Consider the following 18736-nt stretch of genomic DNA (forward strand, 5'->3'; position numbering starts at 1 on the left):
CACACACACACTCACATACATAAATATATACCCACACACACACACACACACACATATATATATATATATATATATATATATATATATATATATATATGCTCTTTTTGGGGAGGGATACTGGAGATTGAACTCAGAGGCACTCAAACACTGAGCCTCATCTGTAGCCCTATTCTATATTTTATTTAGAGACAGGGTCTCAGTGAGTTCCTTAGGGCCTCACTAGGTTGCTGAGGCTGGCCTCAAACTTGCAATCCTCCTGCCTCAGCCTCCCAAGCTGCTGGATGACAGTCATGCCCCTCCCCAATGCCCTTTCTAGACATTGTGTTTTGGTAAAATTCTGATATGGAATGTGCTGTTTGCATTTTGCTGATTTATCTCAATACATATAGATGACATAGACATCATGAGTAATGGAACCACATACTGTCACCTGTCACACAAACATTTGCATTTCTGAATGGGTCTTCAAGGGAAAACGGTGAGTTGGATCTCAACTGGGCACAGCCTGGTTTGGCACAGTGTGATACTTGGGTCTGGAATGCCCGGTGCCCAGGTGTTGAAGGACTCATGTCCAGCCTGTGGCACTGTGGGGAGGAGTGCTGAGGACCATTGCCAAGTAGGAATGACGCATAGAAATTTCCTTGCCAGCGTACCCCATGTTAAATGGACTTGCCTTGGAAATTTGCTGTGACATTGCATGTGTGTTTGAGAAAGTTGACCCTGCTCAAAGACGAGGGTGGATCCAGGTTTAGGGTGTATCCTGCAGGTTTTAGGAAGTATCCCGGTTTAGGATAATTTGGGTTTAGGGCGTTCCCGGTTTAGGACAATCTGGATTTAAGGCAGTTCCAGGTTTAAGGTTATTGCTGGTGGGAATAGGGCGTATCCTGCTGCCTGAGTTCCCGTTGAGTTCTCGTGGAATGGATAAAGTATTTGGGTCGTGAATTGTACGGCAGAACTTGGATTTCCCCAGAACGTGTGTAGAGGCCGGTGTGAGTTCGGGAATAAAGAATTGCTGTTTGAATCTACAAAGCTGTGAGTGGCTCATGATCTTCTGCCCAACCAAGACTGTGGCAGAGGAGAGGAGACCTTTAGGATGTGAGACCTATTGGGAGGAACATAGATCATTGAAGGCTTGTGCTTGAAGCAAATACTGGACCCTGGACCCTCCCTGTCTCCCTTCTGCTTTCTGGATACCATGAGGAAAGCAACCATGTCCCACCCCATGCTCCCCACCATGATGGACATCGCTACCACAGACCCAAAGCAACAGGGCCAAGTGGCCATAGACTGCACCCTCTGTAATTGTGAACCAAAATAAAAGAATATTTCCTCCTTTTAAGTTGCTGATCTCTCTGGTATTTTTCACAGACATGAAAAATTAACCAAAACGTTTCTGCCCAGTAGTGGTATACAGGAAGCGGTCATTTCTGTGACTCTACCAGATGATGTGGTTCAAAAGCCCTTGCAATTGGTTTATGAAAGAAATTTGTAAGAGTTTGGCAGAGCAGGCTAGGGAAAATCTAGAATTCTACAGGCAGAGCTTCACGGGTGATCATTGTGTGAGCTCAAAACCAAACTGGCACTGATGGGTGTGCGGACAGTAAAGACTGTGTTCATGAGGCCTCAGGTAGGAGTGAGAGTTCTCCTGGGGATCAGGACGGGCCTGTTGAGAGCCACAGCCAAAGGAGCCCCAGCAAACTTCCAGCTGCCTGCAAACTTCCAGCTGCCAGCTGATGATTGGCTCACAGCAGCCCCAGCAAACTTCTAGCTTCCAACTGATTGGCTCCTCTTTGGTGATGCTCATTGGGCTGTTTCCCCACCCTTTCAGACCACGGAGCTACTCATTGGGGGAATTTTTTTGGCTCCACCCACATGACCCAGCTAATCGGCCTCAAGAGCTGGGGGAGGTTTAGAGGCTTGTGAGAAGCCGGTGGTAGCAGTTGGGCTCTGAGGGTTTTCCTGAGGAGCTGTGTGGTGCCCTGTGTTCTAAAAATAAAGTTTGTTTCTTTTGACAAATGGCTCCTGAATTATGCCCCGCCAGACTGGGGCACGGGCCCCCTGTGAAATTCTGGAAAAGAACATGTTCACATTTGGATCACGCTCCCAAGACTGTGTGGGAGGCTGAGTTTAAAGGTGATGGGGTCATTAACTGGAAGAGGACATTTCTAGGTAACACAAGCATTCAGGCTGTGGCCTGAGCACTGCTGGCTTCTTTATGCCAGATTCATGATGAGGATTGGAAGCCAGACAAAAAAGCAGATCAGAAATATATGGAAGCCTCCACTGTTTGGTCAGAAAGAAAGCTCTTGTAAAGTCCTGTCAAGGAGGAGAGGGTCACTAATGAGATGTCACTATTTTAAAAGAAGCTGAGTACTTTGCACAAGGACTGTAAGAAAGATGCTTTGAGGGTCTATCAGAAATCAGAAAGAAGCCATCCATGGCAGGCTCAGAGGTGTCAACTTTTCAAAGAAGACTCTCCTTGGAGAAGAAAGTGCAGGTGCACTGTTCGTACAATGCTGCTTAGTGTGCACAACGTCAGAGTCCTCACTAGTAGCGGAAGAGGTGGATGCAGCTGTGTGAGGGGAGCAGGGCTGCTGAGGGGTCTCAGGAGGGCAGAGATGCCAGGGATGAGGGCTGCCTGCTAAGGGCTGCCTGCCCAGAGGCCTGTGTGCTGCACCCAGGAGGGTCATTGTAAGGAGACCCTTAAGCCCTTTGGAGATCACACGTGCCCTAGGCAGGGAGCTGAAGATATAGTGTTTGCTCTGCTTTTGTTTTCTGAGCTTTGGAGGTCCTACCAGAAAACCTACATGTACCCATGTCCTTCTACAGTTTCAGGTCCTACGTGTTGGTCTTTGACCCATCTTAGTGTGATTCCAGGATGGCTTGGGAGAGAGCAGGTCACCTTTCAGTCTACCATGTTAATCCAGTCTTTCTGGTACAATCACATTTGAGCTCTTCTTTTCCTGTCTGTATCCCTTTAATTTCCTTTTCATGCCTAATTGCTCTGACTAGCATTTCAAGGACTGTGTGTTAAATAGGCGTGGTGAAGGTGGGCAGCCGTGCCTTGCTCCTGCCTTTAGAAGAGATGCTTTCAGTTTTCTCTATTCACAATTGGCTAGGGTTTTTCATACACAGTCTTTACATTATGAGAGATCTTCATTCTATCCCTAAATTTTCTGACATGAATGGGTGCTGTACTTTGTTAAATGCTTTTTCTGGATTTATTGAGATAATCATGTGATGATTGTCTTTAAGTCTTTTGATGTGGCCAGTCACATTGATTGATTTCTGTATGTTGAGCCAACCTTACATCCCTGGGATGAACCCCACTTGATCATGGTGTGCTCTATCTTTCATGTGTTTTCGTATGCAGTTGGCCAATATTTTTTAAAGAATGTTTACATCTGTATTCATGAAAGATATTGGTTGAAAGTTTCCTTTCCTTAAAGGGTCTTTGTCTGCTTTTGGCTTTAGGGTGATACTAGTTTCAGAATTCTCTGAAAATACTCCAAGATTTTTTTTATTGGTTGTTCACAACATTACAAAGCTATTGACATATCATATTTCATACATTAGATTGAAGTGGGTAATGAACCCCCAATTTTACCCCAAATGCAGATTGCAGAATCACATTGGTTACACATCCACAATTTTACATAATGCCCTGTTCGTAATTGTTGTATTCTGCTACCTTTCCTATCCCCTACTATCCTCCCTCCCCTCCCCTCCCATATTCTCTCTCTACCCCATCTACTGTAATTCATTTCTCTCCTTGTTTATTTTCCCATTCCCCTCACAACCTCTTATATGTAATTTTGTATAGCAATGAGGGTCTCCCTTCATTTCCATGCACTTTCCCTTTTCTCTCCCTTTCCCTCCCATCTCATGTCTCTGTTTAATGTTAATCTTTTCTTCCTGCTCTTCCTCCCAGCTCTGTTCATAGTTGCTCTCATTATATCAAAGAAGACATTTGGTATTTGTTTTTTAGGGATTGGCTAGCTTCACTAAGCATAATCTGCTCTAGTGCCATCCATTTCCCTGCAAATTCTATGATTTTGTCATTTTTTATTGCTGCATAGTACTCCATTGTGTATAGATGCCACATTTTTTGTCCATTCATCTATTGAAGGGCATCTGGGTTGGTTTCACAGTCTAGCTATTGTGAATTGTGCTGCTATGAACATCGATGTGGCAGTATCCCTGTAGCATGCTCTTTTAAGGTCTTCAGGGAATAGTCCGAGAAGGGCAATAGCAGGGTCAAATGGTGGTTCCATTGCCAGCTTTCCCAGGAATCTCCAAACTGCTTTCCAAATTGGCCGCACCAATTTGCAGTCCCACCAGCAATGTACAAGTGTACACTTTTTTCCACATCCTCTCCAGCACTTGTTGTTTGACTTCATAGTGGCTGCCAATCTTACTGGAGTGAGATGGTATCTTAGGGTGGTTTTGATTTGCATTTCTCTGACTGCTAGAGATGGTGAGCATTTTTTCATGTACTTGTTGATTGATTGTATGTCCTCCTCTGAGAAGTGTCTGTTCAGGTCCTTGGCCCATTTGTTGATTGGGTTATTTGTTATCTTATTGTTTAATTTTTTGAGTTCTTTGTATACTCTGGATATTAGGGCTCTATCTGAAGTGTGAGGAGTAAAAATTTGTTCCCAGGATGTAGGCTCCCTATTTACCTCTCTTATTGTTTCTCTTGCTGAGAAAAAACTTTTTAGTTTAAGTAAGTCCCATTTGTTGATTCTTGTTATTAACTCTTGTGCTATGGGTGTCCTATTAAGGAATTTTGAGCCCGACCCCACAATATGTAGATCGGAGCCACCTTTTTCTTCTATCAGACACAGAGTCTCTGATTTGATATCAAGCTCCTTGATTCATTTTGAGTTAACTTTTGTGCATGGCGAGAGAAAGGGATTCAGTTTCATTTTGTTGCATATAGATTTCCAGTTTTCCCAACACCATTTGTTGAAGATGCTATCCTTCCTCCATTGCATGCTTTTAGCCCCTTTATCAAATATAAGATAGTTGTAACTTTGTGAATTAGTCTCTGTGTCCTCTATTCTATACCATTGGTCCACCTGCCTGTTTTGGTACCAGTACCATGCTGTTTTTGTCACTATTGCTCTGTAATATAGTTTGAAATCTGGTATCGCTATACCGCCTGATTCACACTTCCTGCTTAGAATTGCTTTTGCTATTCTGGGTCTTTTATTTTTCCATATGAATTTCATGATTGCTTTATCTATTTCTACAAGAAATGCCGTTGGGATTTTGATTGGCATTGCATTAAACCTATAGAGAACTTTTGGCAATATCGCCATTTTGATGATGTTAGTTCTGCCTATCCATGAACAGGGTATATTTTTCCATCTTCTAAGATCTTCTTCTACTTCTCTCTTTAGGGTTCTGTAGTTTTCGTTGTATAAATCTTTCACCTCTTTTGTTAGGTTGATTCTGAAGTATTTTATTTTCTTTGAGGATATTGTGAATGGAATGTTTTTCCTCATTTCCGTTTCAGAAGTTTTGTCGCTGATATACAGAAATGCCTTTGATTTATGTGTGTTGATTTTATATCCTGCCACTTTGCTGAATTCATTCATTAGTTCTAGTAGTTTCTTTGTAGACCTTTTTGGGTCTTCTAGGTATAGAATCATGTCATCTGCAAATAGTGATAATTTAAGTTCTTCTTTTCCTATTTTTATGCCTTTAATTTCTTTCATCTGTCTAATTGCTCTGGCCAGTGTTTCGAGAACTATATTGAATAGAAGTGGTGATAGAGGGCATCCCTGTCTTGTTCCAGATTTTAGAGGGAATGCCTTTAACTTTTGTCCATTCAGAATGATGCTAGCCTGAGGCTTAGCATAGATAGCTTTTACAATGTCAAGGTAAGTTCCTGTTATCCCTAGTTTTTCTAATGTTTTGAACAGAAAAGGATGCTGTACTTTGTCGAATGCTTTCTCTGCATCTATCAAGATGATCATATGGTTCCTATCTTTAAGTCTATTGATGTGGTGAATAACATTTATTGATTTCCATATATTGAACCATCCTTGCATGCCAGGGATGAATCCTACTTGATCATGGTGCACAATTTTTTGATGTGTTTTTGTATTCGATTCGCCAGAATTTTATTGAGGATTTTTGCATCTGGGTTCATTAGAGATATTGGTCTGTAGTTTTCTTTTTTTGAGGTGTCTTTGCCTGGTTTTGGAATCAGGGTGATGTTGGCCTCATAGAATGAATTTGGAAGAGCTCCCTCTTTTTCTATTTCCTGAAATAACTTGAAAAGTATTGGTATTAATTCTTCTTTAAAGGTTTTGTAAAACTCCGCTGTATACCCATCCGGTCCTGGGCTTTTCTTGGTTGGTAGTCTTTTGATGGCTTCTTCAATTTCATCCATTTATATTGGTCTGTTCAAATTGTGTATATCCTCCTGACTCAGTCTGGGCAAATCATATGACTTAAGAAATTTATCAATGTCTTCACTATGTTCTATTTTATTGGAATATAGGTTTTCAAGATAATTTCCATGATTTTTAAAATATTTTTATTATTGGTTGATGGACTTTCATTTTATTTACTTATTTACATGTGGGGCTGAGAATTACATTGGCATATGCTATGTAATCTATCACCTGTTTTCTATGTTATTTAGTCCTATACAAATAAACAGAGAAGTAATCATGTTCCCTGTCTCCTCTTTATTAAGTATGCTCAGCTTTGCTTCTCTCATCTTCCTGAAAAAAAATGGAATGCTCATTGATATCTGACTTTCTAAACATTGAAAATTTAAAAAGTGATTTTGTATAAACCTGAAAGTAACAGGGGTGACCTTATATTACCACAACCATGTGTTGTAATTTCTCATGAAATCTTCCTTGTCCTACATTTCGTCTCACAAATTAAAAATGAATGGTGCCTCTCCACATTGTGTGTTCTGCCCAGTAGCCAATTTCGAGTGAGAGGGCAGTGGTCCTATGTCTCCTTCACATGAAAAGACAAGTGACGCTGATAGTGGTTTCTTTTTCTTATCCCCTAAATATCTGGGAATATAATTTTCAATATTGAGCAGGAAGAATATATGGTCCATTCATCTGGGCTCTTTTTTATTATTCATTTTAAAATTCTCCTTCCCATTTCCCTAAGAATCTTTGTGTCTGATTGGCATTTTGTTACGGAGAATATTTGGAAAAGTTGATCCTCATTCTATTCAGGTGCCTATGCTCACATTTATTTTTTAAGTTCATATTTGCATGCAAATGCAGTTACAGAACAAATGTGAACCTATCTCTTTTCCTTCCTCTTTAAGCAAATTGAACTTGATTCATGTCATTATTGACCTCATCAGGGAAACAGATCTTCCTGCAGGTATGTTTGGGTTTCCCAGTAAAGACAGCTTAGTGTCTGTGATGAAGCTCCTTTGGAGTTTCTTGTTGCTGTTAGAAAAGTAACTTACCTTATACTGAACCTGAAGACAGATTTCAAACTATTGTTATTGTGTAGTCGCAGCTGGGAACATTGAGCTTTACTGAAATCTTTACAATTTATGGGAACAATGGGTGATCATCAACCAGATGTTTCAGGAATAGCCATCACTCATTTACCCAAATATTCTACAGGCTTTTCTCATTCATATTCCTGTAGCTTGTACATTTCACAGTGGCTTTTCACATAGCATAGCACCTTGCTGGTAGTGGATGTGCCCTCCCTGATGTGCAAGATGATTCTCCCTAGTGCTCTTCATAGTTTCCCAGCTAGAACTGTGATGCAAAGTACAGCTTGCTGCCCAATTTCCCCTCAGTCTGAAACTCACATGAAGCAGGACCAGACCCCTCCCAGAACTCAATTGTTCATCTTTAGTTAACATACAGTAGGTGATGGGAGCAGGGGGGAGGCTTAAGTACATGGAAAAGACAAAACAAATTATGTCCCTTTGTTGCTGCTGTTATTATATTATTATTATTATTATTATTATTATTATTATTGTTGTTGTTTTATTATTATTTTCGTACCAAGATTTGAACCTAAGTGTGCTTAACCATGGAGCCACATCCTTAATATTTTAATATTTTATTTAGAGAGGGCTCTTGCTATAAGACTTAGGTCCTAAGTTGCTGAGGCTAGCCTCAAAAATGCAATTCTCTTCCCTCAGACTCCCAAGCTGTGAGGATTACAGATATGCACCATGATGCCCAACCCATGCTACTTTCCCTGTGATTTATGTCCCCCTCTGTGGACTGTCCAGTATTTCTTAGGATAGTTTGCTTTCTCTTGTTAAAAAAAAATATTGTTTTTGCTTTAAACAGTATATTTCCAAGAACCATCACCGTGTTAAGGACCTTTAGAATACTTACATATTGTATAATATTTAAGTGAAAAAGGTATATGTGTCTGATGCATATGATAAACTAATACATCAGTATGTGATCTGAACTTTGCACAGAAGCTGGACACAGTCGTGCATGAGTATAGTCCTAAAATTTTAAAAAAATGTCATTTTGCTGTTCACCACATTTCAGAAATAAATAAACTTTTTTTTCCTATTGGTTTATAGAATTTTCTTTTCAATCAATTACTGCATGTTCTCACTCATGTAGGGAATGTCAATATGTTGCCCACATAGCAGTGTAGCTCAGCAGAATCTAGGAAGGGTCAGGGGAAGGAACAGTCAGAGGAGGGGTGAGGGGCACCTGGTCACAGCTTCAGGGCTGGGGTCAGCAGGTCTACTGCCTAGAGCTCAATGTGGTCACCAGAGTCTACATCAGGTGATTTCCTGTGACCAAATAAGAGTTTTGAGACTCTGCACACTTAGAAATTATACAATGTGAGAAAATCAAAATGTTAATTCCCCCATGTGTTCAGCAAGCAATGTTAACCTGTATTGAATTCTAATAGGAGACTCCCTAAGTCTAGATATTATGTCAGCTAAAAGTTAATTTTTTTTACTAAAAACAGATCTGCATTTCAATGTTTAAACAAAACCTGTACTTACACTCTGAATTCTCACGTGGCACCAAAAATGTTCACACATCTTTAACATGTCAGATTTCCTTAGCACTTTTGGTTTTCGTACCAGGGATTGAAGCCAGGGCTTTTCACCAATTAGGTACATCCCTAGCCCAGTTTTGATTTATTATTTTGAGACAGGGTCTCACTAATTTACTAGCCGGCCTTGAACTCGACATCCTCCTGTCTCTGCCTCCTGAGTAGTAGGGATTCCCTTAGTGTCTTTTACATCCATATGCACAAGAACTAATTTAGCCTTAAGGCTTTGATTTCAAGTATTATTATGGTTCAGTATGTGAAAACACAAATTAAAGATGCATGGATTAAAGTAAATATATATGTTTTCCAGGAAAATATTCTGCCAGTAAAATCATTTCAAAATTCTCTAGAATCAGAGCTGGAGATGTAGTTCAGTAGTAGAAAATGTATCTGGTATGTTTTAGACATCAATATAATAAACCCAAGTATCAATTTTACATGTGGACCTCTTGAGTCGGGAAAAATGTCATTGCATTCTTGAAGGAAGATGGAAAACTTGGACTCCAAAAAGACTCATGTTTCAAAGATAGGTTGGATACTTACACTGTAATTAATTCCTCAAGTGGAGTGAATGTGTATCTTTTTCCATGTGGTTCTGTTTATCACAATGATTCCATGTATTTAAGGTTTTGTTTTGTTGTTGTTTTCTTTTGCTTTGGTACTGGGGATTGAACTCAGGGACACTGAACAAGCAAGTCCCATCCCTAGGGCTATTTTCTATGTTATTTATAGACAGGGTCTCACTGAGTTGCTAAGTGCATCACAGTTGCTGAGGCTGGCACTGAGCTCACAATCCTGTAGCCCCAGCCTCTCAATCTGCTGGATTACAAGAGTGTGCCATCATGCCTGGCTACTCATATTTAAGTAGAAAAATACTGAAATGTGTTTCTCCTAGTATTTGTTACTGGAGTTGGATCACATCGGTCAAATTGTGACTCGATAACAAAAATAATTAACATAAGTAGCTGTGTAGGGGAATCAAATCTGTCTAAAATCCACTCCATTTTCTCTGAATAGAGATTCCCAACAGATTATAATTCGGTTAATTTTTTAGTCTCTCTGAGTTGGTGATAGAGATGATCAACTACTAAGAGATTTCTATGAATGAGGATCTGCAGAAGTCTAGAAAATTGAACAATTCCATAGAGAGCCTTCTGCACAGCAATCCTTCCCTAAATGGCAAACGTGCTTCATGCTGTTTCATGCATGGTATCTCATGTGCAGACACGATGAGGTTTTGTTCAGCTTATAGATGAGTTGAGCCCAGAGCCCAGGCTAATGGGCTTCTCAAAGTTGAATACTTATCCTTTAAATGGAAGATTATATAGGTATATTCAAGCCATCTGACTTCAGAGGTTGCAGTACTTAGCAATTTCTCTGTGAATATATGAACAATATTACAAGTGTTCATGAACAAACCAGAATGAAGGTAACTGGAAGCTAACATAAATATGCATGGCCTAAGACATTGAGGCTCTTTGTTTAGGAAGGTTTTCTTCCTAATTAAACCCCCATCATTTCAGTTGACCCAAAAGTACATAGTCCTTAGAACAGTAAGGAAACATACTCCACACTTGCGATCAGATATCACCAAGAAAAATTCAAGTTTGCATCAGGGAAAATTTTTCTATAACATCAGAGCTTGTGAATGAGAAATATATGACAGATATGATCATTTTTAATGCTCAGGAAATCCTTTGTACTTTGCATAAATTGGAATCCAGTCCTGATTGGAAAATGATGGGAAGAGAGAGAGGAAAGAATTGTTTCCAGGGTGTGTCAGCAAAACTTCAGTTAACAGGGACAGGGGCACAGGGATAGGCCAACAAATTTTCCTCCTGGCAACAGTGTTGTCTGAGAGGGATGCAATTTAATATTTGTGATAATGCATTTTCTTTTCTTTTCTCCTAAGATATGTACTCCATGATTCCTTAACCCAAAAGATGAGAAAAAAAAAAAACACATGGTGCATGGTGTTATTAACTAAAGAAGCACCTTTTACTCTGAAGTGGGAATTGGGATTGTGGCCAACACCATCCTCTTTCTGTTCTATGTCATCAAGTTCCTGTGTGACAAGAGGCTCAAGAAAATGGACTGGATCATCGATCTCTTGGCCCTTACCCACCTCCTGATCCTCAACACGGGAATCTTTGCTGCAAACACTTTTACATCTCAGGTGGGGCTTCAGGGTGATGTCACATGTAAATCAGTTTCTACTTGTACAGGTTGATGAGGGGCCTGTCCATTTCTGCCACCTGCCTGCTGAGTGTCCTGCAGGCCCTCACCCTCAGCCCCAGAAGCTTCTGCTTGGCAAAGTTCAAGCCTAAGTCCCCAAAGGACAGCCTGAGGTCCCTTCTCTTTCTGTGGGTCTTCTATATGTCCTTCAGTGCCCACTTCTCCATCTCTGCTGTTGACAACTCCACTGTGACCTCACAGGGCCTTATATTCCTCAGTGACTCCTGCACTATCTTACCCATGAGCTACTTCTTCAGGCATTTGTTTATCATCCTGGGTGCATTACAGGATGTCTTCCTTATAGGGCTCATGGCCCTCTCCAGTGTGTACATGGTGACCCTCTTGCATAGGCATAAGAGGCAGTGCCAGCACCTTCATGGCACCAGCCTGTCTCCAAATGCCTCCCCTAAACAGAGGGCCACTAGGACCATCATGGTTCTCCTGGGTTTCTTTGTGCTCATGTACTGTTTGGACTGCATCATCTCCTCCTCAAGAACCATGTGGAACAATGACCCTGTGTGCCGTTCTGTCTAGATCATGGTGTCCAATGGCTATGCCACCATCAGTCCTTTGGTTTTCATCTGCATAACAAGACAAGGTGTTACCTTTTTTAAATGTTTGTGGGGGAAGGACAGTCAACGTTGAATCATTGCATGATGGGTCAGTTCTCGACCTGAGCCACCACACCGCTGTGCATCAATGTATCATGGCATAGTGAGTTTGCTCTCTGTGTTGGATCAAAGCATAAAGTGGTTTTTAAAAATGATTACATTGAAGCTTGAAAATGAGAAAAACATGACAGATTATTGTCCATATTTCTCCAACAAATCTAGTAATTTTATATTTCTGATTGATGTGTGAAAGGAACCCTAAGAAGTAAATATCACTTTCTTTTTCTGAATGAGTCCATACATTTATAGGTATGTGAGAGATTGCAGCAGTTTTAATAAATCAAGAGTCTCATAAATCTCCTTTATGCCTAATAGATTGTAAACATCCCTTATCATAAACTGCCATTTCATCTATAAATTGAACTTTCATGAATATAACAAAAAAAACTGGATATAGGGACAACAACTATTATTTAAACACCATTGCTCAGGATACCACATTTATAATAGTGATAAAGAGAGACTGATATCCCCAAGTGTATGAATGTATGAAGATATGGTCTGGATGTATCATAGAGTTCCACTCCACTCAACATTAAATAGGAGAAAGATTTTGGTGCATAGGAAGCCATGGACGAGTTTGAATTTATTATATCAAGAGGGTACATGGTGACCCTCTTGCATAGGCATCAGAATCAAAACTGTATACATCTACACACAGGGAGTGGAATCTTCAGTAGTACAATATGCAAAGACCAAATATTGCATTAAACACTAAACATAGCATTAAATACGAAGGTGATGCTGATATATAAGAAACCACAGATGAATCTTGAAATCATTCGATCAAGCAACTGTCACTCACAAAAGAATCATCATGTGTATAAAATATACCTGTAAAAGATGGATGTTTGGGTCATATAACTTATAAAGACAGAATGTAGTAGTATGGCATTTTCCTGCAGCTGAGGAAGGGTGTGCCCTGGGTAATTTTTATTTAATGAATCTAGAGATATTTTAGGAATAAGAAAAACTGGGGAGACAGTAGAGAGAATCCATGCACCCACATTTTAAATTGCTTAAAGCCACTGACCAGTACTCATAATCAAAGATAAATGATAAATATCATCTTTTGTGTACTTAAATAATAATAAAATGTTTCAATTACCTTATAATCAAGGGTGAGGAAAATTTTCTCTGAAATTACAAAGAAAACTATAAGAAGCCCAGGGTGGTGGTGCCCACCTAGAATTCCCAACAGCTCGGAATCTCAGGCATCACAACGTGTGGAGTCAGGAATGGGCTAATTTGAACCTTGGATCAAAGTGACAGAACATGACGTGGTCCATATGATTAGGACACATATTATTTTTCCCAAGCTCCTGCTTGCAAAGTTCAAGCCTAAGTCCCCACTGGACAGCATGAGGTCCCTTCTTTCCTGTGGGTCCTCTATATGTCCTTTAATCCCCATTCTCAATCTCTGCTGTTGACAACTTTACTGTGAACTCACACACACTCGCATATTCCTCAGTGACTCCTGCACTATCTTACACATGAACTACTTCCTCAGGCATTTATTTACCATAATAGGTGCATTACAGGATGTCATCCTTATAGGGCTCATGGTCCTCTCCAGTGGGTACATGGTGACCCTCTTGCATAGACATAAGAGGCAATGCCAGCACCTTCACAGCACCAGCCTGTCTCCAAAAGCCTCCCCAGAACAGAGGGCCACTAGGATCATCCTGCTGCTCCTGGGTTTCTTTGTGCTCAAGTACTGTTTGGAATGCATTGTCTCCTCCTCAAGAACCATGCGGAAAAATTACCGTATTTGTCATTGTATCCAGACTATGGAGGCCAATGTCTATAACACAAGTAGCTCTTTGGTTTTCATCTGTACTGAAAAACATAGCCTTAACTTTTTGAAATTCTTATGTGGGAAGGATAGTAAATGTTGGATCATTGCACGATGGATAGACTTTCATACTGAGTCACCACACGGTTGGGCAACCATTCATCATGGCATAGTGTGTCTGCTTTCTGTGTTGAATGAATTAGCAAGGGGGGGGGCTTTTATGTGATTACTTTGAAACTTGTGAATGAGAAATACATGCTAGATATTTTTTTTTCATATACCTCTGAGATAAACTAAAGTCATTATATTTTTTTGGTGGGGGGAGGTAGTTACTGAGGATTGAATCAGGAACACTAGAACACTGAGCCACGTCCTCAGCCCGATCTTGTGTTTTATTTAGAGATAGGGTTTCACTGAGTTGCTTAGCACCTTGCTTTGGTTGATGCTGCCTAAACACAGGATCCTCCTGATTCCGTTTCCCAAGCTGCTTGACCTCCCTCATGTATGGAGGCTAAAAATGTTGCCCATATGGAAGTTCAGCTCAACAGAGGCTGGGAAGGGGCAGGGGAAGGGACAGTGGAAGGGGCAGTCAGAGGAGGGTGAGTGGCCCCTTGGCACAGCTGCAGGGCTGGGGTCAGCAGTTCCCAGGAGTAATAAACTCTGAAGATCTCAGCTGAATCTAGCATAGAGAGGAAAAAGGTCAACTTTGACCAACTTGGTCTCAGACACCTGGCGGGAGAGTATAACCAAAACACAGCCATACAAGGACTTTTAAAAGATAAGACAATCGTTTTTTATTGTTACTGCAGATGGACATCATGTCCATCATTCCAACAGTCAAGTGAAACTGGTAAGTTATGAAGTAAGTGTTTTGATCTAGGAGGACCTGATAAATATCACAAAAAAGTTCCATCAGCCCCAAGTCTGTTCTGAGCCAATCTGAGACCTACAAACCTTCCTGACCTCCTGCCCGGGAAGACTTGATCTGTGCATGTTTTTGATTATTTGTCTGTTTGCTAAAATCATTATGATGAAACCCCAGGGTTTCCACAACTAACTGGAAGACACAGTGGCTGTTTTTCCTTAATGATCTTATCTTGTCGCTTTGGTAAATGACTCTACAGGTCACACAAGATTCAAAAGCAGACATATCCACTCTCTTTCCTAATAGGGAACACAATTTCTCCCATATCCTGAGGATGTTACAGAGAATGGATTTAGTTGACCATGAACTGCTTGAGGGGACAGGAAAAGTAATAGCCTCAGCACTAATTCAATCCTCTGTAATATTTGAGCTGAGCACCGTATTGTGCAGCTGCAGTTCCAGCGACTCAGGAGGCTGAGGCAGGAGGATCTTTTGAGCACAGGAAGTTAAAGACCAGTCCCTGCAATAGAGTGAGATTCCATCTCATAAACGAAAAAATAACAATATTTGAATATTTTCTGCTACAAAGTATTAATAAATTACAGTGAGGGAGGCCAACAATGCACCCCATGCCTAACCTTCCTCTGGTTCAAGTAGACTTTTCAAGAGTCAGGAGAACAAGTAGCCTCCTACCTTTGCAACCAGTGCCCTTGGGATATCCCTCCACTGCACCCCAGAAGTGCACTTGGATCCTTCACATGCTGCTCCAGAAGGGAGGTGATGGCTTGGGTCCCCTCCAGGGGTTGAAAATTCTGCCACTGAACAGCTTTCACACTGGCCTCTTAGAGTTCAATCCAGCAGCCTGACTTCTTTGTTTCAGGCCACATTACTGTAGGTCAAACCATAGCCACCTGCCATCCAGCTGTATTTCTGGGCTGAAATAATGCAAAACAGGGGTGGGCCTTTTAGTGCCAGGTTGTCTGTTTCATTGGCTGTGACCCCTGTGTGCCACTTTCCTATAGATGTTATTGGTCTAACAAGAAAGTCGGACCGTTGGTTAGGCTTAGGACCTGTAACTTGGGCTTGAGAGTTCAAATCCTGACTTTCCTCACCTATTTCCTCTGCAATCCACTGACTTAATTTATCTGGGTTTTGATTTCTTCACTGTAAAGTGGGGTATCATAATACTACTGCATCCAGAGAATCACTACTGAAATTAAGAGTTAATACATGATGTCTGTGTACACAGAGGTGAGCTGCTACTCTTGCTTTTTCAATGTCACATGATTTAGAAATTACATGCCATCCTTGGTCAGGGGACATGCTAGTAATCTTCTTTGCATCCTTCCAATCTCAGGACACATGATGCCAAATGTGTGCTATTATTTATTCTCATCTCCTTGAAACCCTAAAACAGATACGGTCTATATTTTACACTGAGGGTGAAAGACCTAGGCCACTACTTCAAGGCTGCAAGGGGATATGGATTAGATCTGTGTTTTTCCAAGACATCTGAGCTCTCTCCTGCACTCTGATTCCTGATTACCTATTGCCTACTATTTTTCCCACTCTCTATTGGTTTGGCATTCAGATGAAAATAAAATAACATTTAAAAAGTTAAATGATGGGGCTGGGGATGTGGCTCAAGCAGTAGCGTGCTCACCTGGCATGCATGTGGCCCGGGTTTGATCCTCAGCACCACATACAAACAAAGATGTTGTGTCCGCCAAATACTAAAAAATAAATATTAAAAAACTCTCTCTCTCTCTCTCTCTCTCTCTCTCTCTCTCTCTCTCTCTCTCTCTCCCTCTCTCTCACTCTTTCTTTAAAAAAAAGTTAAATGATGAAATCAGAAAAAAATACATGAAGAAATAATGTTACAAGTATATTAGGAAAACAACTGGAGTTAACACGGAGGGGATTTCATTATTCTTATTGATGTTTGTTGCTCTAATAAAAAAAATACATCAAAACACCTGTTGCCTAAGGCACCTCAAGAGAGTTGTACATAGGCAAGATATTTCTTTTCCTAAGACTAAACAAAACTATTCTTCCAAAATTCATTTTTCCAGCAAAGGGTTCACAGTCATGGTCTACTTATGGACAATGGAAGGTATCTGCTTTAGGCAAGTTCAGTAAGAAAACAGCCCATATATCATTTAACACTTTTTTTTGCAACTAGGAATTGAACCCAGGTGCATGTGACCACTGAGCCACATCCCCAGAACTTTGTAATTTTTTTTAAATTTACACACAGAGTCCCACTAAGATACTTAGGGACTCACACAGTTGCTGAGGCTAGCCTTCAACTTGAGATCTTTCTGCCTCAGCGTCCTGAGTTGGTGGCATGACAGGTGTGCACCACCTCACCTGGTGTGATAAACATCTTACAAAGAACAACAAAAGATTCACTTCCCTCCTCCTCATTTAGTTTTTTTCCAAACATCAACAAATTTTTGGAAACTCAGGAGGAAACAACGTGTGATGACACTGTGAGGGGTTATCTGACCCTGTGTAAACATGTCCTCATCCTCCCCAGTGTGGATTGGAAGAACTGGGTTATTCGTTTTTTGGTACAAATGAGCATCAAAGCACTGACGGTCGAGTAGCCATTGCCCACCAGCATCTGGAAGACAAGGCGAACCGGATCCTTTTTCTGCATTTTACTGTAAGAGGAGGAGATCACACAGTCCATAAAGTACATGACCACAAAGGAACCCATGAGGAGCAGGATGGTCCTAGTGGCCCTCTGCTCTGGGGAGGCTTGTGGAATCCTGCTGGTGTTGTGGAGGTGCTGGCACTGCCTCTTATGCCTCCACAGGAGAGCCAGCATGTACCCGCTGGAGAGGGCCATGAGCCCGAGAAGGAGGACATCCCGGAGTATTCCTACCAAGGAAAATAAGACCCTGAGGTAGTGACCTGTGGGGGAAACCCTGCAGGATTCAGTGGAAAACCAAATATCTGATGTGTTATTGGAGGGGCCTCCAATAGAGACTAAAATACGAATATTAATGAACATGTTGAACACCCAGAGAGTGAGAAAGTACCAGACTGTGCTGTGGGGCCGTGTGCTTGAACTTGGCCAGAAAGGAGCTTATGGGGCTGAGTGTGGTGGCCTGAAAGACACTCAGCAGGCAGGTGGTGCTGACCGACAGGCTCCTCATCAGCCTGTACAGGTAGATGGTGGCTTTACATGACATGTCGTTCCAAATATCCTGAACCCCCAAAATGTCTATATCCAGGAACACCCTGATTATGAGCATCAGCAGATGAATCAGGGCCAGGTGAGCGATGGCCATGTCCGTGGGCCTGGTCCTGCACTGGAGAAGGAACATGAGGATGTGAAAGAGGAGGAGGAAGACATTGGCTGTGATCCCAAGGACAATTTGGGAAGAAAAGACATTTCTTACAGCAAGAAAAATGGAAAGGGTGCTGCTCTTGGTCATTTTCTTTTTTTTTCTGGTGAAAAGACATATAGAGTCCATGTCTGAGGATCAAATAAAGATAAAATTTTCATCATCACACTGGTTACCAGTTTCAACCTCTCCAACCACCAAGTCTGTCCACCTCAAAGTATTTGGGCACTTTTTTAATGCACCCTTTGCAAACTCTCAGTACGCAAGCATAACATCTTTTCTGTTTATCTCCACTGGTAGGGCCATAATTAATTTGTCTTGGCATGTGTAGCAACCTGATAAAAAAGCTCAGTAGGCAGCACCCAAAGTGAGTTCAAGTGGGTCAGATGGCTGGAATGTCCACATAGATCACTCAAGGAAAGAGTGTGGATGCTGGATGAAGCCCCATACAGTTCTATATTTTCAGTGTTCTCTGTTCTGGATTGCTCATCACAGTTTAGAGACAAAACATAAAGAATGTTAACTCTGAACACAGACTTCTTGAATTTATATATATATATATATATATATATATATATATATATATATATATATATATATATATATTTGGTACCAGATATTGAACCCAGGTTTACATAACCACTGATATTGTTATATATATATATATATATATATATATATATATATATATATATATATGATTATGCCAGAAAAAAAAACATATCTAAGTGGGCAGAACCACCCATTTTTAGCAGGATTTAATTCC

General features: G+C 40.9%; 1 pseudogene across 1 annotated transcript in view; it reads left to right on the forward strand.

Moving 5' to 3' along the window:
- Positions 1-17516, forward strand: part of LOC308640518 (vomeronasal type-1 receptor 94-like) — an 18622-nt pseudogene extending 1106 nt beyond the window's left edge. Inside the window, exons 2-5 of the transcript in view lie at positions 11058-11249; positions 13485-13721; positions 14559-14599; positions 17154-17516. The product of the transcript in view is annotated as a vomeronasal type-1 receptor 94-like (transcript). The remainder of the gene's footprint in view (positions 1-11057; positions 11250-13484; positions 13722-14558; positions 14600-17153) is intronic.
- The last annotated feature ends 1220 nt before the right edge of the window (positions 17517-18736 follow it).

The sequence above is a fragment of the Spermophilus citellus genome (genome assembly GCF_964194105.1).
Source record: "Spermophilus citellus genome assembly, contig: SCAFFOLD_187, whole genome shotgun sequence".
NCBI classification, from domain to species: domain Eukaryota; kingdom Metazoa; phylum Chordata; class Mammalia; order Rodentia; family Sciuridae; genus Spermophilus; species Spermophilus citellus.